At 40.2% G+C, this 26899-nt stretch overlaps 1 long non-coding RNA gene across 1 annotated transcript in view; it reads right to left on the reverse strand.

Annotated features, from left to right (window-relative positions):
* Positions 1–26899, reverse strand: part of LOC102178917 — a 543725-nt gene that overhangs the window by 324330 nt on the left and 192496 nt on the right. Inside the window, exon 4 of the long non-coding RNA XR_001918944.1 lies at positions 17417–17513. This is a non-coding gene — a long non-coding RNA (uncharacterized LOC102178917). The remainder of the gene's footprint in view (positions 1–17416; positions 17514–26899) is intronic.

Raw genomic sequence — 26899 nt, forward strand, 5'->3', positions numbered from 1 at the left:
CACTCACCTAGAGCCAGACATCCTGGAATGTGAAGTCAAGTGGGCCTTAGAAAGCAAAACTACGAACAAAGCTAGTGGAGGTGATGGAATTCCCGTTGAGCTGTTTCAAATCCTGAAAGTTGATGCTCTGCAAGTGCTGCACTCAATATGCCAACAAATTTGGAAAACTCAGCAGTGGCGATAGGACTGGGAACAGTCAGTTTTCATTCCAATCCCAAAAAAGGCAATGCTAAAGAATGCTCAACGTCAGTTCAGTTCAGTCGCTCGGTCGTGTCCGACTCTTTGCGACCCCATGAATCGCAGCACACCAGCCCTCCCTGTCCATCACCATCTCCCAGAGTTCATTCAGACTGACGTCCAACAAGTCCATGATGACATCCAGCCATCTCATCCTCGGTTGCCCCCTTCTCCTCCTGCCCCCATTCCCTCCCAGCATTAGGGTCTTTTCCAATGAGCCAACTTTTTGCATGAGGTGGCCAAAGTACTGGAGCTTCAGCTTTAGCATCATTCCTTCCAAAGAAATCCCTGGGCTGATCTCCTTCAGAATGGACTGGTTGGATCTCCTTGCAGTCCAAGGGACTCTCAACAGTCTTCTCCAACACCACAGTTCAAAAGCATCAATTCTTGGGCACTCAGCCTTCTTCACAGTCCAACTCTCACATTCATACATGACCACAGGAAAAACCATAGCCTTGACTAGATGGACCTTAGTCGGCAAAGTAATGTCTCTGCCTTTGAATATACTATCTAGGTTGGTCGTAACTTTTCTTCCAAGGAGTAAGCGTCTTTTAATTTCATGGCTGCAGTCACCATCTGCAGTGATTTTGGAGCCCCCCAAAATAAAGTCTGACACTGTTTCCACTGTTTTCCCATCTATTTGCCATGAAGTGATGGGACCGGGTGCCATGATCTTCATTTTCTGAATGTTGAGCTTTAAGCCAACTTTTTCACTCTCCTCTTTCACTTTCATCAAGAGGCTTTTTAGTTCCTCTTCACTTTCTGCCATAAGGGTGGTGTCATCTGCATATCTGAGGTTACTGATATTTCTCGTGGCAATCTTGATTCCAGCTTGTGTTTCTTCCAGTCCAGCGTTTCTCATGATGTACTCTGCATAGAGGTTAAAGAAGCAGGGTGACAATATACAGCCTTGACATACTCTTGTCCTCTTTGGAACCAGTCTGTTGTTCCATGTGCGGTTCTAACTGTTGCTTCCTGACCTGCATACAGATTTCTCACAAGGCAGGTTAGGTGGTCTAGTATTCCCATCTCTTTCAGAACTTTTCATTTTCACAGTTTATTGTGATCCACACAGTCAAAGGCTTTGGCATAGTCAATAAAGCAAAAATAGACAGTTTTCTGGAACTCTCTTGCTTTTTCCAAGAACCAGCAGATGTTGGCAATTTGATCTCTGGTTCCTCTGCCTTTTCTAAAACCAGCCTGAATATCAGGGAGTTCACATTTCATGGACTGCTGAAGTCTGGCTTGGAGAATTTTGAGCATTACTTTACTAGCATATGAGATGAGTGCAATTGTGCGGTAGTTTGAGCATTCTTTGGCATTGCCTTTTTTGGGATTGGAATGAAAACAGACCTTTTCCAGTCCTGTGGCCACTGCTGAGTTTTCCAAATTTGCTAGCATATTGAGTGCAGCACTTTCACAGCATCATCTTTCAGGATTTGAAACAGCTCAACGGGAATTCCATCACCTCCACTAGCTTTGTCCGTAGTCATGCTTTCTAAGGCCCACTTGACTTCACATTACAAGATGTCTGGCTCTAGATTAGTGATCACATCATCATGATTTGCTGGGTCGTGAAGATCTTTTATGTACAGTTCTGTGTATTCTTGCCACCTCTTCTTAATATCTTCTGCTTCTGTTAGGTCCAGACCATTTCTGTCCTTTATCGAGCCCATCTTTGCATGAAATGTTCCCTTGGTATCTCTAATTTTCTTGAAGAGATATCTAGTCTTTCCCATTCTGTTCTTTTCCTCTATTTCTTTGCATTGATTGCTGAGGAAGGCTTTCTCATCTCTTCTTGCTATTCTTTGGAACTTTACATTCAGATGCTTTTATGTTTCTTTTTCTCCTTTGCTTTTCGCTTCTCTTCTTTTCACAGCTATTTGCAAGGCCTCCCCAGACAGCCATTTTTCTTTTTTGCATTTCTTTTCCATGGGGATGGTCTTCATCCCTGTCTCCTGGACAATGTCACGAACCTCATTCCATTGTTCATCAGGCACTCTATCTATCAGATCTAGGCCCTTAATTCTATTTCTCACTTCCACTGTATAATCATAAGGGATTTGATTTAGGTCATACCTGAATGGTCTAGCGGTTTTCCCTACATTCTTCAATTTCAGTCTCAATTTGGTAATAAGGAGTTCATGTTCTGAGCCACAGTCAGCTCCTGGTCTTGTTTTTGTTGACTGTATAGAGCTTCTCCATCTTTGGCCGCAAAGGATATAATCAATCTGATTTCGGTGTTGACCATCTGGTGATGTCCATGTGTAGAGTCTTCTCTTGTGTTGTTGGAAGAGGGTGTTTGCTATGACCAGTGCATTTTCTTGGCAAAACTCTATTAGTCTTTGTCCTGCTTCACTCCTCATTCCAAGGCCAAATTTGCCTGTTACTCCAGGTGTTTCTTGAATTCCTACTTCTGCATTCCAGTCCCCTATAATGAAAAGGACATCTTTTGGGGGTGTTAGTTCTAAAAGGTCTCGTAGGTCTTCATAAAACTGTTCAACTTCAGCTTCTTCAGCGTAACTGGTTGGGGCATAGACTTGGATAACTGTGATATGGAATGGTTTGCCTTGGAAATGAACAGAGATCATTCTGTCGTTTTTGAGATTGCATCCAAGTACTGCATTTCAGATTCCTTTGTTGACCATGATGGCTACTCCATTTCTTCTAAGGGATTTCTGCCCGCAGTAGTAGATATAATGGTCATCTGAATTAAATTCACCCATTCCAGTCCATTTTAGTTCGCTGATTTCTAGAAGGTTGACGTTCACTCTTGCCATCTCTTCTTTGACCACTTCCAATTTGCCTTGATTCATGGACCTGACATTCCAGGTTCCTAAGCAATATTGCTCTTCACAGCATTGGATCTTGCTTCTATCACCAGTCACATCGACAACCAGGTATTGTTTTTGCTTTGGCTCCATCCCTTCATTCTTCCTGGAGTTATTTCTCCACTGATCTCCAGTAGCATATTGGGCACCTACTGACCTGGGGAGTTCCTTTTTTGGTATCCTATCATTTTGCCTTTTCATACTGTTCATGGGATTCTCAAGGCAAGAATACTGAAGTGGTTTGCCATTCCCTTCTCCAGTGGACCACATTCTGTCAGACCTCCCCGCCATGGCCCTCCCATCTTAAGTGGCCCCATATGGCATGGCTTGGTTTCATTGAGTTAGACAACGCTGTGGTCCTAGTGTGATTAGATTGACTAGTTTTCTGTGAGTATTGTTTCAGTGTGTCTGCCCTCTGATGTCCTCTTGCAACACCTACCTTCTTACTTCGGTTTCTCTTACCTTGGGCATGGTGTATCTCTTCATGGCTGCTCCAGCAAGTACACCCGCTGTTCCTTACCTTAGACGAGGGGTATCTCCTTACTGCCACGTTCCTGACCTTCAACATGGGATAACTCCTCTATGCCCTCCTGTACCTGCGCAGCCACCACTCCTGGGGTTGCTCCTCCCGGCCCTGCCGGCCCTGGCCTCGGGCTTGGGGTGGCTCTTCAGGGTCACCGCCCCTGGCCTCGGACGCGGGGTGTCTCCTACTGGCCACCACTGGCATCAGATGCTGGGTAGCTTCTCCTGGCCGCCACTGACCTCGGACGCGGGGTAGCTCCTCTTGGCCGCCACCCCTGACCTCGGACACAGGGTAGCGCCTCTCAGCTGCTGCCCCTGACCTCGGACACAAGGTAGCTACTCTCAGCTGTTCCTTCGCTAGCAGGAAGGTAGCCTGGCACTCTGGGTGGCTGCTTCTGACCTCGGACATGGGGTAGCTCCTCTCGCCTGTGCTTCATGCGCCGGCTTGCAGCCGCCTGCGCTTCGTGCGCGGCTACCACACAATTGCACTCATCTCACACGCTAGTGAAGTAATGCCCCAAATTCTCCAAGCCAGGCTTCAGATATACGTGAACCAGGAACTTCAAATGTTCAAGCTGAATTTAGAAAAGGCAGAGGAACCAGAATCAAATTGCCAATATTCACTGGATCATGGAAAAAGCAAGAGAGGTCCAGAAAAACATCTACTTTTGCTTTATTGACTATACCAAGCATTTGACTGTGTGGATCACAATAAACTGTGGAAAATTCTGAAAGAGATGGGAATACCAGACCACCTGACCTGCCTCTTGAGAAACCCATATGCAAGTCAGGAAGCAACAGTTAGAACTGGACATGGAACAACAGACTGGTTCCAAAGAGGACAAGGAGTATGTCAAGGCTGTATATTGTCACCCTGCTTATTTAACTTATATGCACAGTACATCATGAGAAACGCTGGGCTGGAAGAAGCACAACCTGGAATCAAGAGTGCCAGGAGAAATATCAGTAACCTCAGATATGCAGATGACACCACCCTTATGGCAGAAAGTGGAGAGGAACTAAAAAGCCTCTTGATGAAAGTGAAAGAGGACAGTGAAAAAGTTGGCTTAAAGCTCAACATTCAGAAAACGAAGATCATGGCATCTGGTCCCATCACTTCATGGGAAATAGATGGGGAAACAGTGGAAACAGTGTCAGACTTTATTTTTGGGGGCTCCAAAATCACTGCAGATGGTAATTGCAGCCATGAAATTAAAAGACACTTGCTCCTTGGAAGGAAAGTTATCCAACCTAGATAGCATATTCAAAAGTAGGAACATTACATTGCCAACAAAGGTCCATCTAGTCAAGGCAATGCTTTTTCCAGTAGTCATGTATAGATGTGAGAGTTGGACTGTGAAGAAAGCTGAGGGCCAAAGAATTGATGCTTTTGAACTGTGGTGTTGGAGAAGACTGTTGAGAGTCCCTTGGACTGCAAGGAGATCCAACCAGTCCATCCTAAAGGAGATCAGTCCTGGGTGTTCTTTGGAAGGACTGTTGCTAAAGCTGAAACTCCAGTACTTTGTCCACTTCATGCAAGAGTTGACTCATTGGAAAAGACTCTGATGCTGGGAGGGATTGGGGGTTGGAGGAGAAGGAGACGACAGAAGATGAGATGGCTGGATGGCATCACTGACTCGATGGACGTGAGTTTGAGTGAACTCCGTGAGTTGGTGATGGACAGGGAGGCCTGGCATGCTGTGATTCATGGGGTTGCAAAGAGTCGGACACAACTGAGTGACTGAACTGAACTGAAGCCCTTATATAGTCCAAGTTCTGTGTTCTCTGCTCTGTATTTTCTATAATATTAATTCCCATCCTGTGAAACAGGTCTTATAATCTTCATTTTAGAGATGGACAAACAGAAGGGTTAAGACATTACACAAGATCATATTGGTATGTGATGAAGCTGGAGTGTGAAAGTGTTAATAATAACAATACAATAATAAATAGCAACTGACTACATTCTGAATGTGTTGAAACATTGCTCTAAATACTTTGTGTGTAAAGTAATTCTATAAGACAAATACTATGATTAATTTACCATTTATATTTGAGGAAACTAATACACCAGCAGATTAAATGAAATATGCAAGATCATACAGCACATAAGTGGAAGAACTGGAATTTGGCTGAAACCAGACAGCCTGACTCCAGGACCCATGCTCTTGAACCCTACATTCCACTCCTCTTAGCAGGCTTATTTAATCCCAAACCTATGTTCTTACTTAGCCTCTTATGCACTGTGTATGTTAGTCACTCACTCATGTCCGACTCTGCAACCCCATGGACTGTAGCCCACCAGGCTCCTCTGTCCATAGGATTCCCCAGGCAAGAATCCTGGCATGGGTTGCCATTTCCTTGTCCAGGGGAGTTTGCTGACTTGGTGATCAAACCAAGGTCTCCTGCCTTACAGGCAGATTCTTTGCCATCTGAGCTATAGGGAAGTCCCAATGCACTGCCTCTCCAAAAATCTTCCAAGGAGAGACCTCACTAAAAGTTTCCCTCTCCTGGCTGCAGAGTATGTACTAAGGTTAATCAGTTACAATAAGATCCTCATCATAACATGAATGTATATAAACAGTGTAGCTGTAAGTATTTAGAAAAAAAATGCACTAAATATCTGTATGTTCTCAGGAACAAACTTGATAGAAAAATTAGGAGCCATTTTTATGGAAGTATTAAAAAATAAAAAATAACTACAGAATAAGAGAATCCTCGGTATGCCAAAACCAATACAGTATTGTAAAGTAAAATAAAGTAAAAAAAAAAAAAAGAGAGAGAGAATCCTTGAATCTCAGAATCATAAAGGTTGACTATGAATAGAGAGAATATTTAAATCTATGTAGTGCTTCAGCTCTAGATTACTAAACAGGAATATATGGACTTTGGCCAATAGGAATAATTTCAAGCACTCTTACCGTCCCTGGCCCAGGAGTATACGTGAGCCCATTGGCCACTTTTAAACACCCATTTATTTCCTGTGTGCTCTAATTCTGAGTATCTGTAAAGTGGCTTAACTTTCTATTTAAGAGGGGAAAAAGCACATCACTGTTAAGAAAGAATTAAAAACTGGTTCTTAAGTAATGAATTTTATGGATGCAGAATATTTTTAAGAGTATGATTAAAATTTGATTCTTTAAAAGATATATTTAACACACCACACCCTGTTTTCATCTATATGGTTATTTATTTACCCTACTGGCAACTTTGATGATGACTTAGCACTCCGAATTCCTGCTGACTAAAAATCCATTTCCATTAGCAATAGTTTAACATTTTTTTACAGACATTTGGAGAGAAAGATGAACTTAGAAGCAATTCCTTTGATATTCTTTGAAAATTTCAAAAAGGAGGGAATTTGGAATCTGTTTTCAACTGGCAAATAAGTGCCAGTCAGAACCGGTTTAACCCTTCCCAACCTTGTGTGGCATTTAAGTACTCTTCTTCCAACCTAACTTACTTTGTCCTAGCTAGATAGACACTGCATTTTAGTGTTTATAAAGGGAGTTCAAGCTCCACTGTATGGACTGTAGTGCTATTCACGTGTAGTCATAAAATCTCTCTCTCTCTTACTTCCCTTCAATATTTCATTCCTTCCCTTGCTCCCTTGAAGTTCTGGACAAATGATCAACTTGCCTACTGGTTATAAATCATTCTCCTATTTAGGAGGAGAAAGCTATCTTGGAGTCAATTAAACCTAATTGCTCCAAGAGTTTCCTTATTATAAGCCATATTATCAAAAATTATTTAATAATGCTTTTGAATTACTTTACTAAAACACTGAAAAATATGTATGACATTCTATGGGACTTCCTTGGTGGTCCAATGGTACAGAATACACCTAACAATGCAGGTGAAACAGGTTTGATCCCTGGTCTGGGAAGATCCCACATGCTGCAGGACAACTAAACCCCTATGCCACAACTACTGAGTCCACACTCTGCAACTACTGAAGCCCTGTGCTCTGCAACAAAAGAAACCACCGCAAGGAAGAGTAGCCCCACTTGCTGCAACTAGACAATGCCTGAGCCCCACTTGCTGCAACTAGACCCAGCAGAGCCAAATACAAAAATAAAACAAAATAAAAACATGTATGACGTTCTAGGCCACATTTTTTTATTGGTTCTATTTTCGGTTGAAATAGGTATGGCCGGGGGTAGGGAAACATTAAAAAATAGATTTTAGAAAAGAGAAGGACTATAGTGAAAGGACAACCTAAATGAAGTTTTAAAAACTAATTGGCACTTTCTGTGTATTTGTGTGTCTGTGTGTGTGTGTGTGTGTGTGTCTTAGGCAATCAGTTCAGTTCAGTTCAGTTACTCAGTCATGTCCGACTCTTTGCAACCCCATGAATCACAGCACACCAGGCCTCCCTGTCCATCACCAACTCCCAGAGTTCACTCAGATTCACATCCATCGAGTCCGTGATGCCATCCAGCCATCTCATCCTCAGTCGTCCCCTTCTCCTCCTGCCCCCAATCCCTCCCAGCATCAGGGTCTTTCCCAATGAGTCAGCTCTTCGCATGAGGTGGCCAAAACACTGGAGTTTCAGCTTTAGCATCATTCCTTCCAAAGAAATCCCAGGGTTGATCTCCTTCAGAATGGACTGGTTGGATCTCCTTGCAGTCCAAGGGACTCTCAAGGGTCTTCTCCAACACCACAGTTCAAAAGCATTAATTCTTCGGCACTCAGCTTTCTTCACAGTCCAACTCTCACATCCATACATGACTACTGGAAAAACCATAGCCTTGACTAGGAGGACCTTAGTCGGCAAAGTAATGTCTCTGCTTTTCAATATGCTATCTAGGTTGGTCATAACTTTTCTTTCAAGCAGTAAGTGTCTTTTAATTTCATGGCTGCAGTCACCATCTGCAGTGATTTTGGAGCCCAAAAAATAAAGTCTTAGGCAATGAGTGGCATCTAAAACACTGGACAGCATGATCAAGAGGATTCAATATGCAGATCATATAGACAATGAACATTTCAAAATTTTTAACTGAATTGGGTTGTGTAATTAATTATCCTAACAGCAGCAGCTGATAGACTCAGAAAAGAGTTCAAAAGAACCAGGATAAACATGCAAGAATTTATAAATAACATCCATCTGTTAATAGTTATATCTCATAGATGCAGAATATCAACACATGTTCCTCATACCAATTACTGTTTATCCTAAAATATCTCTCTTGCCAAAGCACCTTGATGAACAGGGATAGGAGACAAAGAGAGAGTTGGGAGGGAAGACACTTCAATTTTTTAGTTTGCAACATTTCTATAAGATGGTGTGTTTTCTTTTCTTCCTCCTTTTGCAACACGCTTGAGAGATTATCTTTATCTGAAATCATAGGGCCAATACCAAAGAATGAAGCAATGGAAGTCATGGGTCAGAGCCAAGCATTGTTCAATCTGTGATGTGACTCTGCTGAGAGTATCAGGGCTGCAGAACCCAGAGTACTCAGTGCAGGTTAATGACAGCAGTGCCTGCGAAAGAACCAGCAGCAGAAAAGGACAACGTGGGACCTCCAGAGAGCTCAGGGAAGCAAAAGATTTGAGACATGTTGACTTGATACATTCTTTTCTAAATCAGGGTTTAGACATCAGCTTCTGTTAAGTTTTAGGCCCATGGTCAAATAATTATCTTTAACTTGTCCCATTCATATTAGAACAGCATTTGTAGTGCCCGTTTTCTCCTACTGACCTCACAGGCACTGTTCAGAATAGCTGGTACCTGTGAAAAAGTTTAAGCAGGTAGATAAAAAAATACTTTTCTATCTTTCTCTCTTGAGTTGAATAGATAAATGTGAGCACCATGAGGAATCAGAAAGCTGGGAATCCTTCTTCAAGGAGCTTATAGTCTAGCTGGGGAGATAAAATATTTAGTCATCTAAGGCTACATAACAAATTACCCCCAAATAAGTAGATCAACATTCATTATCTCACAGTTGCTGTAGGACAAGGAGCTGAGAGCAGTTTGGCCAGGTCAGTCTGACTCAAAGTATCTGAGAAGGTTGCAGAGAAGACACCCACTAGGGCTGCAGACTAATGCACGAAGGGATTGACCGCTTCCAATCTCAACCACATAGTTGTCAGGCCTCCGGTTTTTGCCTGCTTGTTTGCCAGAGACTTCAGTTACCACAGGGCTCTATCCACAGATGGTCTGAGTGGTCTCAGGACGTGGTAGTTGGCTTTCCTTGAGGAGCAGAATCTGAAAGAGAAGGCATCCAAGGTGGAAGCTACATTCAAATATCAGAAGTGACATACCATCACTCCTGCCACGGACTGTAGTCATACAGACCAGCTCTGATGAAATGTGGAAGGGGACCACACAAGTGTGTGAAAACCAGGAGGTGGGGATCGCTGGGGCCCACCTTGCAAGCTAACACACGTACATCCTTACAGAAGCACATGTGCAAGTTCAATGAATGATAATTCTGAGGGAGTGATTCTGAAAATAAATGCTGTGCAAGAACATTGCAGGAGGTTAGGCTAATCCGGAAGGGGTCATGGTGCTGACAGGGCTTCCAATAAGTCTTAAAGGATTGGTTCAGCACTTAAACAAGCAAACAGAGGCTGGGAAAACATTCCTGTCTCCAGGAAGATTACCTACAAGACAAACAGTGGAGGAACTAGGAAAGCCAGCCAAGTGTTGCTCTAGCAGCCTTCCACTTTGGGGGCCAAACAAGTTTTTTAAGAGAAAGTAATATTGACTTTTCTTGCCTAGACTTCTGATTTGTAACTCTTTGATGCTAGAAACTGTGACCCACTGAATCTTTTGAAAAATCATGTTTGGAGTAAAAAATGTAGAAGGAAATTCACAATCATGGCATCAACACATGGAGTACCTGTAACACCAAACAGGGAAAACTCTATGTAAGGTGTCTAATGCTCCCCACGGGTTTTGTATACTGCATCCGAGTGTTACCAGGTGCTGAAAGAGAGGATTGTTTTTCAAATCAAAAATATCGCATCAAAAATGGGATTAATAAAACATTAATGGATTCTGATGAGCTGTTTTCACAGTGTGTATTATCTAGTGATTAATACTCCATCAATGAAATATTTCTCATATCATTTAGCCTCTTAATTTATGCAGATGTGAAATAAACAAAGGCAAATGATATATTTATGTTGGAGTATTATTTCTGTCTTTGAGGTTGATGTTTAATAGTGAGATAAGCACTCAGCTCAGAAGCCCCTGCATTGTTCCCTCTCTTTTAGGGTGTGTGGGCCATCTGTAATGAGTACCTGGATGCAACAGATGATGAAGGCAAGTCATATTAATAAGTCTCCTTTGAATTCTCATGGCCTGTACTCTGGTGATTGAGAGGAAGTGACTTGCTCCAGCTCCAGAGTATTTAGTATATTTCAAATGTGGTTCATTTTGCCCTGCACTATCTTTGTGGGTATGGGTTGTGGCACTAGTGGTAAAGAACTCACCTACCAATGCAGGAGACATAACAGATGTGGGTTTGATCTCTGGATCATGAAGGTCCCCTGGAGGAGGGCATGGCAACCCACTCCAGTATTCTTGCCTAGAGAATCCCATGGACAGAGAAGCCTGGCAGGCTATGGTCCACAGGGTCACAACAGTCATACACAACTGAAGCAACTTAGCATTCATGCATACACAAAATACACATACCATAAAATTTACCATGTGAACGATCTTTAAGTGTAGAGTTCAGTAACATTTATCACATTACTGTGTAATAATTAACACAAACCAATTCCAGAACGCTTCATCAATTGAAAGTCTATACATATTAAATAAAAACTCTCCAGTTACCCCCTCTCAAGCCCCTGGCAAACACTATTCTACTTTCTATCTGTATTGAATTTGACTATTACAGGCGCTTCATATAAGTGCATTAGTTGACTTTTTGTGTCTGGCAAAATCACATAGCAGAATGTCTTCAAATTTTGTCATATGTCTTAAATATACTTTGACCAAGAAGAAAGTCAGAGTCCCTCTTGAGCATATGGCATTTGTTTGTATCTTTATGTGAGACTATATGTAGTTTCATCTCCTGTCAATGTGCAGCATGCACGTTATCTTAGGAGGGCTAAGGGCTGTATACTTTTACCCCTGAAACAGGAGAAGAGAAACAGAAATAGTTCAGTTGACATTGCTTCTTGAGGATGTGGGCAAGAACCTATGGGATCAGTATTAGTGAGAAGCAGGAGTTGGAGGTGAGGGGTTATGGGTATTTCCCCTGACCCTTCTGACTTCTACCTTTTTAACAGGCCCCTGAATGATCCTTTTGTTGTTGTTGTCATTAGTTTTTTTTTTTTTTTCTGGAGTGTCTATCTTATTACTACCATATGGCATGAACTGCTTCTAGTCTTACGCATTTCCCTTCATTGATGCAATGATATAAAAGATTTTTTAAATGTTCAACCTTCATTACACTTCACTGCTTATGAAGATTTATGGATTTTGTTGCTATTAAATGGAACCAGAAGTTGTTTAAAATCTCAGTGTGTCCAGGCAGAAATGTTACTGAATCATTTCAAGACCTATGTGTGATATATTTCACAATATCAAATATATACAGATAGATAAATCACATCACACTAAGATCATTAATTGATTCATGTGTGTCTGTATGAGTGTGGGTATATGTGCATGTGTGTGACATAAATAACAATGGGATTTCTAGATGAATATGACAGACAGTGAGGATAGAAAATGTCTCCTTGAACACCTGATGAGCTATAATCAGCAAATTGACCAATCTGATACTGTCCCTGTCTCAGACATCAAAAAAGCAGTCAGAGAGGTGTGATCTTTACAGTGGATGTCACCTCATGGTCCACAGCTGTGAAATACATAAAAATATGAGGAAAGGAAAGAAGCTTTTCAACTCTGTTTGAAGACATAATCTGGATTCTTTTCAATGTTCTTTAAGAGATTCAAGTAAAGCATAAAAACTCCTTTTAAAATAATTTTGGCTGTTGGACTACAATTTACATGTAATTCTATGCAGAGATGAGACCATGTGCAGCCCTAGCTAGTATCACAGTTACAAGCTACAGTTTCACTTTTTTCTTTCCATCAATAGAAACATCATTACATGGTCTTAACTGGGCACATTTTCAGTTCACCATTGCAAAGGAAAAAAGGCAAAATTCAACTAGTGGGATTACATCAAACTGAAAAGTTTATGCAAAGCAAAGGAAGCAATTAAAACAAAAAAGGCTACCTAATGAACGGGAGAAAATAGTCGCTAATCATATATCTGATAAAGGGCTAATATCCAAATATAAAAGGAACTCTCTTAACAACTCAACAGCAAAAAATAAAAACCCAATTTTAAAATGGGAAAAGAACCTGAATAGACATTTTCCCAAATAAGATATACAAATGACCAACAGGTATATGAAAAGATGCTCGCTCAAACACAATAGGATACTACATCACACCTATTAGGATGGTTATCATCAAAAGGACAAAATAATACGTGTGTGTGTCAATGTGTGTATCAAACCATCACAATGTACACTTTAAATATATTACAATTGTATTTGCCAACATCAATAAAGCTGGGGTGGGGGAAGACTTCTCTGATCCCATGGCACTCTTTCCTTCCTCATTATAGCATTTACCTCATAGATAGTCTTCATTTAATAAACATCTCCTGAGCACCAATTATACATCAGTCGGTATTGAAAGTATGGAGGTACATCATTAAACAAAGCAGACGAAATTGTTTAAATTGTCTAGTACTTGTTTGTGATTTTTCACAGGACTTGAAGTTCCAGGATGGTAGAAATATAATCTTTCCCGCTGGTATCTCAAATCTCAATGCTTAGCACTGGATTTGACGCATAGTAAATAGGCTCTTAAAATTAGTTTTTGTTTCATGAATATTGCTGAATGACAAAAGCATGTCACTTTAGCATATAACAGAAACCTCCCATACTCAATATGCCGTCTTTTAGTTAAATTCTGCTAGCATTACAAATAAGCCAGTGACCACCAAAGACACATAAGTTTTAGCTTATAAGAAAAATTCAAACATGCTTGGTGTTGAATGGACTTGGGTGTCCATCAAAGGGGAAAAATGGATGAGGAATATCATTAGAGAAAATGCACTTTATACCTTCTCTTCTTCCTCCCTTCTGAGGAATAAGCTTTGCAACAGCCAGCACACACATATAAAAGGACACCAAAATAAAACAAAAACAACCCCAAAACTTTCTTTGCATACAAATTGCATGACATCACATGGCATACATTTCTATACCCAAGTCCATATGACACCAAAGGCAAGTGTTAACATAGAAGATAGGCTTTGAAGGGACTTCTCTGGTGGTGGTCCAGTGGTTAAGAATCCACCTGCCAGTTTATGGGACATAGGTTCAATCTCTGATCTAGAAGATCCCACATGATGCAGAGCAAAAGAGTAGCTCCTACTTGCTGCCAACTAGAGAAAACCTGCACACAGCAATGAAGACCCAGCACAGCCAAAAATAAATAAATAAATAAACAAATTTAAGAACAGCAACAACAAAAAGAAAATATGCTTTGGGCCTTGGGTGATTAATCCATCAGGTAAATTTTAGGTTCTAATTTCCCTGTAGTTGCTTCTCCCAGAGATGAAGATAAAAACTCCCCAAAGCCACCCATCCAGAGAGCCCTGAAATGGAGAGAGACAGGAAGCATTCCTTCCTGGCAACAAGCATCTACTTACCACTCACCAGTAAAAGTCTTTCCTTTTGGAAGCCTAGTTTTATTCCATATGACAATGATAGCACAGAAACCATGTTACATCCATGTCAGCTAGGCATACAATGGCTTACCCACACCCACACCCTTTTCATTTTTCATTTTAGTTTTCCTTTTCTTTTTTTTTAACTACTTCTCTTCTACCACCTTTGTTTAATGGACCCCCTGTGAGCTATTCATGAAAATTCTTTAAACTAGGAGGAAAACTGATTACTAAGATTTATGAGGTTGTGATGATTTATTCACCTCTTACGGAAAGAGGCAATCCATCACACTTTGAAAGGCTAGACAATCAAGTTCTGCCTGTATTTATATGATATCATAAAGCTGTTTTCTTGAAGTACAACTAAGCCACCAACTTAAAGATGACGCTGATTTGCTGTAGGCAGATATTTTGGACAAGAATATTTTAGAGGCCAGTGTATTTGCTTGCCATTGAGGATATTTTCAATGGAAAATAAGCTCAATAGTGGAATTACTTTGACTCAATATTGCCTGGCATTTAAATAAATTCATTTGGAAAAATCTTTGGTAGGCATCTATTAATACAATGGGACTAAGTGCTATGCTAGATGTAACAGGTTTCCTACCAACCACGGGCTCACAAGAATTCACAGTATAATAGGAAAGTGAAGTGAAGAAGTGAAGTGAAGTCGCTCAGTCGTGTCTGACTCTTTGCGACCCCATGGACTGTAGCCCACCAGGCTCTTCCGTCCATGGGATTCTCCAGGCAAGAATATTGGAGTGGGTTGCCATTTCCTTCTCTAGGAGATCTTCCCAACCCAGGGACTGAACCCAGGTCTCCCACATTAATAATAGGGAAACAGCTAGATAAAAAATTATAACAACGCTAATTGCTAAAAACACAAAGCCAAAACTTGCCCAAACTGGAAAGTTCATTATTGTCTATATGAACCCCAAACCATGAGTAATGTCCATTTTTGACTGTTGGCGTTAAAGGATTTTCAATCTTTTACAGAAGAAAAAATGATATTATAGGAAACCCCAAATATGAAAAAAAAAAGATCTACTTTCAATACATAAAAAGAAACAAGAGTGTACCCTTGCTGGTTTCTTTTTATGTATTGAAAGTGGATCTTTTTTTTTTCATATTTGGGGTTTCCTATCAAATTGCCAACATCCGCTGGATCATCAACAAAGCAAGAGAGTTCCAGAAAAACATCTACTTTTGCTTTATGGACTATGCCAAAGCCTTTGACTGTGTGGATCACAATACACTGTGGAAAATTCTGAAACAGATGGGAATACCAGACCACCTGACTTGCCTCTTGAGAAACCTGTATGCAGGTCAGGAAGCAACAGTTAGAACAGGACATGGAACAACAGACTGGTTCCAAAGAGGACAAGGAGTACATCAAGGCTGTATATTGTCACCCTGCTTATTTAACTTATATGCAGAGTACATCATGAGAAATGCTGGGCTGGAAGAAGCACAACCTGGAATTAAGAGTGCTGGGAGAAATATCAATAACCTCAGATATGCAGATGACACCACCCTTATGGCAGAAAGTGAAGAGGAACTAAAAAGCCTCTTGATGAAAGTGAAACAGGAGAGCGAAAATGTTGGCTTAAAGCTCAACATTCAGAAAATGAAGATCATGGCATCTGGTCTCATCACTTCATGGGAAATAGATGGGGAAACAGTGGAAACAGTGTCAGACTTTATTTTTGGGGGCTCCAAAATCACTGCAGATGGTAATTGCAGCCATGAAATTAAAAGACTCTTGCTCCTTGGAAGGAAAGTTATGACCAACCTAGATAGCATATTCAAAAGCAGAGACATTACATTGCCAATAAAGGTCCATTTAGTCAAGGCGATGCTTTTTCCATTGGTCATGTATGGATGTGAAAGTAGGACTGTGAAGAAAGCTGAGTGCCAAAGAATTGATGCTTTTGAACTGTGGTGTTGGAGAAGACTCTTGAGAGTCCCTTGGACTGCAAGGAAATCCAACCAGTCCATTCTAAAGGAGATCAGTCCTGGGTGTTCTTTGGAAGGACTGTTGCTAAAGCTGAAACTCCAATACTTTGGCCACTTCATGCGAAGAGTTGACTCATTGGAAAAGACTCTGATGCTGGGAGGGATTAGGGGCAGGAGGAGAAGGGGACGACAGAGGATGAGATGGCATTACCGACTCTATGGACATGAGTTTGGGTGGGACTCTGGGAGTTGATGATGGACAGGGAGGCCTGGCGTGCTGCAATTCATGGGGTCGCAAAGAGTCGGACATGACTGAGCGACTGAACTGAACAGAAGGATAGGTATAAATATGAGACTACTGGTAAAATCCCCCCCCCCTTTTTTACCGTGGCTCCTTGTTGGTTATCTATTTTAAATATAGCAATGTATACATGTCAATCCTAAATTCCCTAATGATCTCGTCACCCGACACCTTTCCCCTCTGGTAACAAAAAAGTCATTCTCTAAGTCCGTGAGTCTGTTTCTATTTTGTAAATAAGTTCATGTGTGCTCCTTTCAGAATTTTCGAGTTGTATGTACTATTCCATCTCAGACAACTCTTATGTTGGAAAAAAATCTGATAAATGAATTTTAACTGAGATGCTAATGGCTTGTAGTCTAAGATATCATCATACTGGAAATTTTTACACTAATAGAAATAAAATTTTACACTCTTAAAACTAAAAGCTTTAACTTACTATTTTGAATCACTGGAGTATCAAGCATTGCATGAGTTTCATCTCCAAATCTGAATACTCTGCCCTGATCTGTTCAAATTAAAATACTCTGACATTCACCAACTCCAAAAATCAAACACTGTTCTAAGTCACATGCATCCAGAAATAAATAATTTAGTAGACTACTGTTTTTTATCTAATTATGTGTGATATAGAATACACGATAACAAAACCAAAATGAAAAATTTATATAAAACTATTACCATCAGAATTATGGTAATCATGGGAAAATGACTCAAGTTGTATTTTTTTAAAGGCCTGGATCATATTTTGCTTTTTATTTTTCCCTTTCACAAGAAAACTCAGAACTATAATAAAGTAATTTTTAAAGAAATAATATATTCACATCCTTAACTAAGCATATACTCAAACACCTCACCTGTGTATAACCACTGCAGGTCATGAGATTTCACTCTTTAAGCAGCCACATCCCAGATCAGCAGCAAGCAGGCAGTCTGTAATTCCTGCAACTTCTGCTAAGGAAAAAAAAAAAAATTAATAAATAAACTCAAGAAGAAACTAATGGAGGAAACAGTGTCTTTTGATTTACTGAGCAGTCTTCCAAGTGCCATTCAGATCAGAATTTATATTAGCAGGGGTTTTAAATCACCCCAGGCCAAAGGTTATCTGGAAATCCCATTCTAGAATAAGGCAGAGAGAAGCTCTCTAATTTTACCGCTGGAATATACCAACTCTGGCCATCATACCTGGGTCAGGATTCTGGGAGGTGAGCCCACGGGTGAGGGAGGTAGGTCTGAGTCCTCAAGATAACAACTTATAGGAGACCAAGATAACTTTCTAGCAAAATCAGAATTTTATAAGTGTAAATCAAGCATCAGATTAAAGGCTTGGTCACAGAGGTGAAAACTGTACAGGATGTTGGGATGGCCCTCCAACCAGTAAGATGGGAGCGGGCCAGACATGTTGGGGGAAAACCTGAGGCCCCCTGACCTGCCTCATCATAATGTCCACTACTTGCCTGTATGGGGTGAAGAAAGCAAGGACAGAGCAGATATAAACAGAGGAAATGCTTCCGAGCAGAAGATGTACAGCACGCACTTTTAAGAAAAAAGTATTTCTGAATTAAGATATGGAGTAGGCACTAGTGGGCGAAGGTTAGGATGCCCCAAGAGATAAAGAGTGAATGCTAAATTCCTCTCAACTTTGTTCAACAGATTTCAGTTCCCAAAGTGCCAAATTATTTTGGTTTCACTAAACTTAATCCCAAATGCAAAGCTTCAGTTCATTAAAATAGCAACACCTAACATTCTCTGCAGCTAATTCAGTTGGTTTCAAAACTTCAGCAGAGCCCTTTTAATAGTTTCAAGCAAATTACACATCAAAACTTCTATTGGGGCTGCCTAGCAACAAAGCTAATTGCATAACATAAACTCACTGCAAATTCTTAGTAAAACAGATTTTTATTCAAATATAAAAGTCTTTCTCCACAGAAATATTTTTAAAGGTATAATGTGGTAATAACATATAAAATATTCTATTAGGCTATCATAGACATGAAAAACATATGAAAAACTTATATATGTACAAAATCAGTTTACCTCTGGAAACTGCATATTTATCACAATTAATGCATTAATAAATCTGTTTACTTTCTTCCACCCTCTGAGTGAAAGTGTTAGTTGCTCAGTCATGTCTAACTCTTCGGACCCCATGAACTGTAGCCTTCCAGGCTCCTCTGTCCATGTAATTCTCCAGGCAAGAATACTGGAGCCAGTTGCCATTCCCTTCTCCAGGGGATCTTCCCAACCTAGGGATTGAATCTGAGTCTCCTGCACTGTAGGCAGGTTTTTTACCAACTGAGCTACCATGGAAGCCTCAACCACCCCTTGCATGTTGTAATGTGTTTCCTCATTTATGAACTAGAGATGATTTCTTCTGAACCCATGAAGATGTCTTCATGGCATCATCCACGGAAGTAACCGTCCTGCTGGTTAGCACTACCGTCCTATTCATGGCACTGAGTTTGACAGAAGCCTTAAAATTAGCCATGCCAGACTTTCCTCTGTCTGACTTGTTCTTATAGGGATGAAGAACATAGTCTGAGTTATTTTGGAAAAGCATTTGTTTACATGCTAAAAAAATCTGCAACAGAAATCAAGAAGAATATTCATAGCCAATGTCACTGGACTATTTTTTACACAAGAACTAGGTAAATCCTACAATCTCATTAATCTTACAATCACTAATATTAATAGATAATCCTGTGGTAGTGATTATGTCTCCATAAATATCAAATATATTTTAATGGCATGTTCATCATGAAAACATTTAAGTAAAAACCAAAATTTTATTATAGATTTCTGTGGGAATGGTTCAACTGTGACTAGTTCTTGTAAGGAAACATTAAGGACTAGGTGTTTTTTCCTCTAACCTACAACATTTTCCCTCTAACCTACAATCATCCTTCCAATCCACAAGTTTTTGAAATTTGATGATAAATGACTAATGCCCTATTAAGTTACTGTGCTGAACATTCATTAGTGTTCAATAAATACTGATTATAGTTCTTTTCCTCCTCAGCATGTATCAATATCTAGCATTTTTATTTCATTTCTTACCATTCCCTTGAAAAATAATGATTGCAAATTATTTTATTCCACAGAGCTTCAAATACTTAAAAACCACGTTAGTAGAATATCTGATTTTTTTTTAAAAGCAAGCTTTAGAATGTAATGTATTGGTTTTCCTGTATACTTCATAATGACCTGTGGATTTGTTCATTCTGCCTATAATCATTTAATTATTTGTTTAGGCCAGTATGAAAGCTGCTCACTATGGTGTTTTAATTTATTGCCTCAATCTGTAGTAAAGATTTACAAGATAACCTCATCCTTTCAACCTGTCATGACTGATAAAAGCTTTAAATAATCTATTAGAGAAAGGCAATGCCACACACCTGAGTAATGCTTCACATTTTAGAGCCAATTTTGATATGCAGAATTCGGAAGACAAGGTGTTAATCATCCTTGTGACATTTCAGAAATCCCCAATGACTGACAACGTTTGGTGCTTAGTAAACTAAACAAGGCATTACTAAGACAATCATCAAAAATTTGCCTCAACTGTGAAGGACCAATCTGATCAAGAACAGATACACCAGTTCTGGTGAAAATTCTAAGGAACCATTTTCAACCATAATAGTGGGGGTAATAACTGGGCTTAGGGAGAAAATTGGAACTGGCTTAATATTTCAGAGCCATACCATTCAGTAGTGCTTAGAGAAACACAGCTACGGTGTTCAAAAGCTGTAGAATTGAAAACTGAAAAGACAAAAAGTGTCTCTAGCATTCTCTAAAGTTGAAACTAAACAAAATATGCAACAAAGTCAAAACATATATAAGCCTGCACAAATGGAACAAAAAATTGACTTTGTTAATTCCTTGAAGAATAATGAAAAAGGAGATCTTTGTAATCAAGAGAGAATTATTTTGTCTTTTGTTTCTTTTGTTTTTTTGTTTTTGGTCACTGGCATGTTTTTTCCTGCAAACACTGCGGTGTTTCTTCCTGTTATGTTTCTTCCTAGGTGCATATGATTTAAGGACACTGAATGAGAGGAAGCAGGGTATTAAAACAGTTATTATAACAGTTACCCTAGAGAGGGTTCTAGGGTAAGAGCCTTCTTACTCTAGATTTGGTTTTAAAACCTGGTTCCATCATTTCTTTCCATAAGATTTTTAGGCAAGTGTATGCTTAAGAATTCTTCTGTAGAATAGGAATAAATAACAGCACTGTATCATAATCTTGCTAGAAAAACTGAGAGAAGGTACATAAAATTTTTAACATGGTAGCTGCTCCATCACTGATGCTCAGAAATAAATGGTAGCTATTATAATTAATAGCACTTTGAACATGTACATGCTCAGCAGAGGCTGATTGGATGGACAGATGGATACATTGCTGAAATAAGACAGTTGGAGACAGTAAGCAAACGCTCAGTAGGTATAGACATAAACCCTTTGTTTACTGGCATTTTACTCTCTGGAAAGACTGAATACCAGAAATGCTGAACTAGAAAATCACCAGTCCAGCAAATCAATGCAAGAGAATTGGGATAACCAAGCACGTCAGTCCTTTCAGTTCTGGGTTATTTGTTAAAACTTTCAATTCACACAATGTTTTGAAATGTCATTTCATAGAAATCCCTCCACTCCTAGGAGTTTCCTCTTAGCCTCTTAATGTTGGAAATTTTAAATCTAAAAATCTATGAGACTGATAATGATATTTGTTTCATGTTCATTACAAAGCACTGATGTTATTATTATCTCTATTTCTTAAGAAATTTAGAGTCAGAACTTTTGATAACTTGTCCCAACCCCATATCTAGCAAATGGTAGAGCCAAGACTCAAACCTGGGTTTTAAATCGCATTTTAGTGCAATTGTATTCAATCCCTACTATATGTGTGGTGCTGTTTAGATATTATGGATACAAAGGTAAACAATGTGCCACAGCTCCCCTCAAATGGTTTATGAATTAATTTTTTTTTTTTTTAAAAGAGAGACATACACTCAAAACCACACTAAGTAGCTTATGAAAACTGGATTCTGGGTCACACCCAGAGTTCTGATTCAGCAAGAATGGGATACAGGCCAGGAATTTGCACTTGTAAGAGGTCTTCCTAGGGTCATTCTCTCAGACCACACCTTGTTGTTGTTCAGTCACCAAGTCATGTCTGACTCTTCATGCTCCTGTGGACTGCAGCAAGCACCCCCTGTCCCTCACCATCTCCCGGAGTTTGCCCAAGTTCACAGTTCAAAAGCACCAATTCTTTGACGCTCTGCCTTCTTTATGGTCCAGCTCTCACAACAGTACATGACTACTGGAAAAACCATAGCCGTGACTATATGGACCTAGAGACCACACCTAGACAAAGTTTATAATAGAGACAAGTCTAGGAACAGAAAGGGACACTTCTTGGGATGATGGCTCCTGAACTGAGGGTTGAAGGACCAGTGGAAGTTATCTAAACACAGAGTAGGGAAGAAGAGTGAAGTAGTTAGACAAAAAAACAGAATTTATCAAGATTTTGAGAGATGAAACTCAACATTGGGAAAATACGGCAGATAAAGTAAGTGAAGCTGTTCAGTCATGTCTGATTCTTTGTGACCCCATGGACTATAGCCCACCAGGCTCCTCCGTCCATGGGATTCTCCAGGCAAGAATACTGGAGGGGGGTTGCCATTTCCTTCTCCAGGGGATCTTCCTGACCCAGGGATCAAACTGTATGCAGACTCCCACACTGCAAGAAGACTCTTCACCATCTGAGCCACCAGGGAAGCTCCATGGCATAAGTGTAACTAAATTAAAAGGGGGCAAAGGGGAAAGGATTTAGAGAAAATAAATGCAAATACCTAGGGATCAAGGTCCCATGGGAGTAAGATCCAGAGTTAGAGAATGTGCAGAAGGCCAGGGCTGCCCCAGGTGGACCTGAAGCAAATGAGAAAGAGACGTAAGTTGCTTCCTCCCAAACTTCTGTGAATCTCAGATTGTGCTATAGTGAGAGTTGTACTAGTTATTCCTGAAAAATAATATTTCCCTTGGAATGACCTGTTTCAGTTAAAATGTGTCTCTAAGGAGGATCTGAGCCAAGTTAGTAGCAGGTTTCTATATACGAAACACATATTTCAAGATGAAACAGTGAATCTTCTAACTACACTGAAGTCAATACAAGCTACAAAGCCAATGAAAGTGCAGTAGAGGTGAGACCCAGTAGCTCTTAATCTTCTGTGCTTTGCTTTACCAAATTTGAAGTCTTTCCTCTCAGGTATGCAGAGCAGATGTTAAATCGTTATGCCAGGCCTTGTCCTGCTTAGAGGCCTCCTACATCTAAACCATTATCAATATTCCCTGGGTTCTGTGTAGTAAGAGTTGGCCTTTTAGACTGAATCTTCTCCATTTCAGCCATGGGGAATGACATTTGTTCTCCACAGTCTTTGGTTTGAAGAAAGTGGGTATAATAGGATGAACAGAACTAGATGGATAAGAAAAATGACACAAAAACATGCAAGCTTATAATGGGGCATAGTTATTGATCGCTGGAGAAAGACATCTGTCTGACCTAGAAAGTCAGAGATAAGAGTGGCTCAATTCCAGCAATCTGGGAGACAAAGAAGCAGCACATTTCATCAGCAGCCAAGGTTAGATTGCTCTGTCAGCCATGAGGGTGTTTCCATTATGTCCTACTCATGCAGGGAAGGGCTAGGATAGGAGAAGCCAGGAAGCAGAAGAAATCACTTCATGGCTAGTTGTTCCTATTTCTCATGGTATTTCCCAGAGGGACATCACTGGCTTTTACTTTATCCTGGACAATTCTTTCATTTGCAAGCTTTTCTCATTTACTCAAACATATTTGTTATCCCTGGCCCCTGCATACTAAATGCCAAAAGTGACCCCAAAACTCTTCCTAGTGAGGATGAAATTCCCGTGAGGAGGACCACTGAGTAGATCTTTGAACCCTTGGAGAGGATCTTTGAGGTCATCAAGGTTCCACATTTCTATTTTGTAGATAAAGAAAGTGAACTCCATTCCAGATTTTATTAAGTAGGGACAAGCCTAGAACCTGATTTTCATGACTCTCAGGTAAACACTTATCCCCTCTATCTTGGTGCTGCCAGATTTTGAAATGGTTCCCTACCTTCCCACTGACATCTCTTATTTACACCATCTAAAACCTGTCTCTTGACCACAAGGAAAATGCAGATTTCTGACAACTTTTCTCTGTGGCAACATGTGCTGGCCTACTTTATTTCTTGAACTTAAAGTACTGGCTAGAACTGAAGCCGATAGGCAAAAACTAGGCTTAGAGCTATGGGAAAAGCCAGACATCTTTAGATGGAAAGTGTAGGCAAGATTAATGGATCTTATCCTCATGAAATTTCAGAGTAAAGATAAAAAAAAAAACTGAAAAGTTTCCCAAGAAAAAGGTGAAAAACAAATTTCTTTAAAGAAATAATAATCAGATTTACACCATAATTTTTATCAGAAATATTGGATCCTAGTAATAATAGCCAGTAAGCATTGCTATCAAGTAGATAAAGAAACAAAATCTTCAAATTGAAGGGAGGAGGGTGGCAGCGTTAATTTTTGAAACTAGAATTCTGTATCATTCAAAACAGGAGATAAAATGCATGCATATATGAATATATATTCAGGCGTATATGCAATAAAATGTTCATCTGACATACAAAACAATTACCTCAGTTTTTTCCCCCCCAAAAGTGAGAAGTCTAAGAAATACATTCAGCTCAGTTCACTGGCTCAGTTGTGTCCGACTCTTTGTGACCCCATGGACTGCAGAATGCCAGGCTTCCCTATCATCACCAACTCCCAGAGTTTACTCAAACTCATGTCCATTGAGTCAGTGATGCCATCCAACCATTTCACCCTCTGTCTTTCCCTTCTCCTCCTTCTGCCTTCAATCTTTCCCAGCATTAGAGTCTCCCTGGTGGCTCAGACGGTAAAGCATCTGTCTACAATGTGAGAGACCTTGGTTCGATCCTTGGGTTGGGAAGATTCCCTGGAGAAGGAAATGGCAACCCACTCCAGTACTCTTGCCTTGAAAATCCCATGGATGGAGGAGCTTGGTGCAGGCTACTATCCACAGGGTCGAAAAGAGTCGGACACGACTTCACTTTCACTTTCACTTTCAGGGTCTTTTCCAATGAGTCAGTTCTTCACATTAGGTGGCCAGAGTATTGGAGTTTCAACTTCAGCATCAGTCCTTCCAATGAATATTCAGGACTGATTTCCTTTAGGATGGACGGGTTGGATCTCTTTGCAGTTCAAGGGACTCTCAAGAGTCTTTTCCAATACCACAAAAGCATCAAATCTTTGGCACTCAGCTTTCTTTCTAGTCCAACTCTCACATCCATACATGACTACTAGAAAAACCATAGCGTTGACTAGACGGACCTTTGTTGGCAAAGTCATGTCTCTGCTTTTTAATATGCTGTCTAGGTTGGTCATAACTTTCCTTCCAAGGAGCAAGAGTCTTTTAATTTCATGGCTGGAATTACCATCTGCAGTGATTTTGGAACCCAAAAGAATAAAGTCTGTCACTGTTTCCATTGTTCCCACATCTATTTGCCATGAAGTGATAGGACCAGATGCCATGATCTTCGTTTTCTGAATGTTGAGCTTTAAGCCAACTTTTTCACTCTCCTCTTTCACTTTCATCAAGAGGCTTTTTAGTTCTTCTTTGCTTCCTGCCGTAAGGGTGGTGTCATCTGCATATCTGAGGTTATTGACATTTCTCCCAGCAATCCTGATTCCAGCTTGTGGTTCATCCAGCCCAGCATTTCTCATGATGTACTCTGGATGTAAGTTAAAAAGCAGGGTGACAATATCCAGCCTTGACGTGCTCCTTTCGCACTTTGGAACCAGACTCTTGTTTTATGTCCAGTTCTAACTCTTGCTTCCTGACCTGCATACAGATTTCTCAAGAGGCAGGTCAGGTGGTCTAGTATTCTCATCAACAAAAGAGTCCAAAATGCAGTACTTGGATGTAATCTCAAAAATGACAGAATGATCTCTGTTGGTTTCCAAAGCAAACCATTCAATATTACAGTAATCCAAGTTTATGCCCCAACCAGTAATGCTGAAGAAGTTGAAGTTGAATGGTTCTATGAAGACCTACAAGATCTTCTAGAAGTAACACTCAAAAAAGATGTCCTTTTTTTAATAGCAAAAGTGAAAGTGAAATCTCTGAGTCGTGTCTGACTCTTTGTGACCCCATGGACTATACCCCAGCAGGCTCCTCCGTCCATGGGATTTTCCAGGCAAGAATACTGGAGTGGGTTGCCATTTCCTTCTCCATCATTATAGGGAACTGGAATGCAAAAGTAGGATATCAAGAAATACCCGGAGTAACAGGCAAATTTGGCCTTGGACTGCAGAATGAAGCAGGGCAAAGGCTATTAGAATTTTGCCAAGAGAATGCACAGATCATAGCAAACACCTTCTTCCAAACACTGGAGCCAATTATACAGAGTGAAGTAAGCCAGAAAGAAAAACACCAATACAGTATACTAACACATATATATGGAATTTAGGAAGATGGCAATGACGACCCTGTATGCAAGACAGGGAAAGAGACACAGATGTGCATAATGGACTTTTGGACTCAGAGGAAGAGGGAGAGGGTGGGATGATTTGGGAGAATGGGAATTCTAACATGTATACTGTCATGTAAGAATTGAATCGCCAGTCCATGTCTGACGTAGGGTGCAGCTTGCTTGGGGCTGGTGCATGGGGATGACCCAGAGAGATGTTGTGGGGAGGGAGGTGGGAGGGGGGTTCATGTTTGGGAACGCATGTAAGAATTAAAGATTTTAAAATTTAAAAAAAATAAAAAATTAAAAAAAAAAAAAAAACAAACCAACAGAAGACTCTACACATGGACATCACCAGATGTCCATCAATACCAAAATCAGACTGATTATATTATTTGCAGCCAAAGATGGAGAAGCTCTACACAGTCAGCAAAAACAAGACCAGGAGCTGACTGTAGCTCAGATCATGAACTCCTTATTGCCAAAGTCAGAATTAAATTGAAGAAAGTGGGGAAAACCACTAGACCATTCAGGTATGACCTAAATCAAATCCCTTATGACTATATAGTAGAAGTGACAAACAGATTCAAGGGATTAGATCTGATAGACAGAGTGCCTGAAGAACTATGAAGAGAGGTTTTTGACATTGTAGAGGAGGCAGGGATCAAGACCATCCCCAAGAAAAAGAAATGCAAAAAGGAAAAAGTGTTTTCTGAGGAGGCCTTACAAATAGTTCTGAAAAGAAGAAAAGTGAAAGGCAAAGTAGAAAAGGAAAGATACACCCATTTGAAT

Source organism: Capra hircus, chromosome 12 (assembly GCF_001704415.2).
Source record: "Capra hircus breed San Clemente chromosome 12, ASM170441v1, whole genome shotgun sequence".
NCBI lineage: Eukaryota > Metazoa > Chordata > Mammalia > Artiodactyla > Bovidae > Capra > Capra hircus.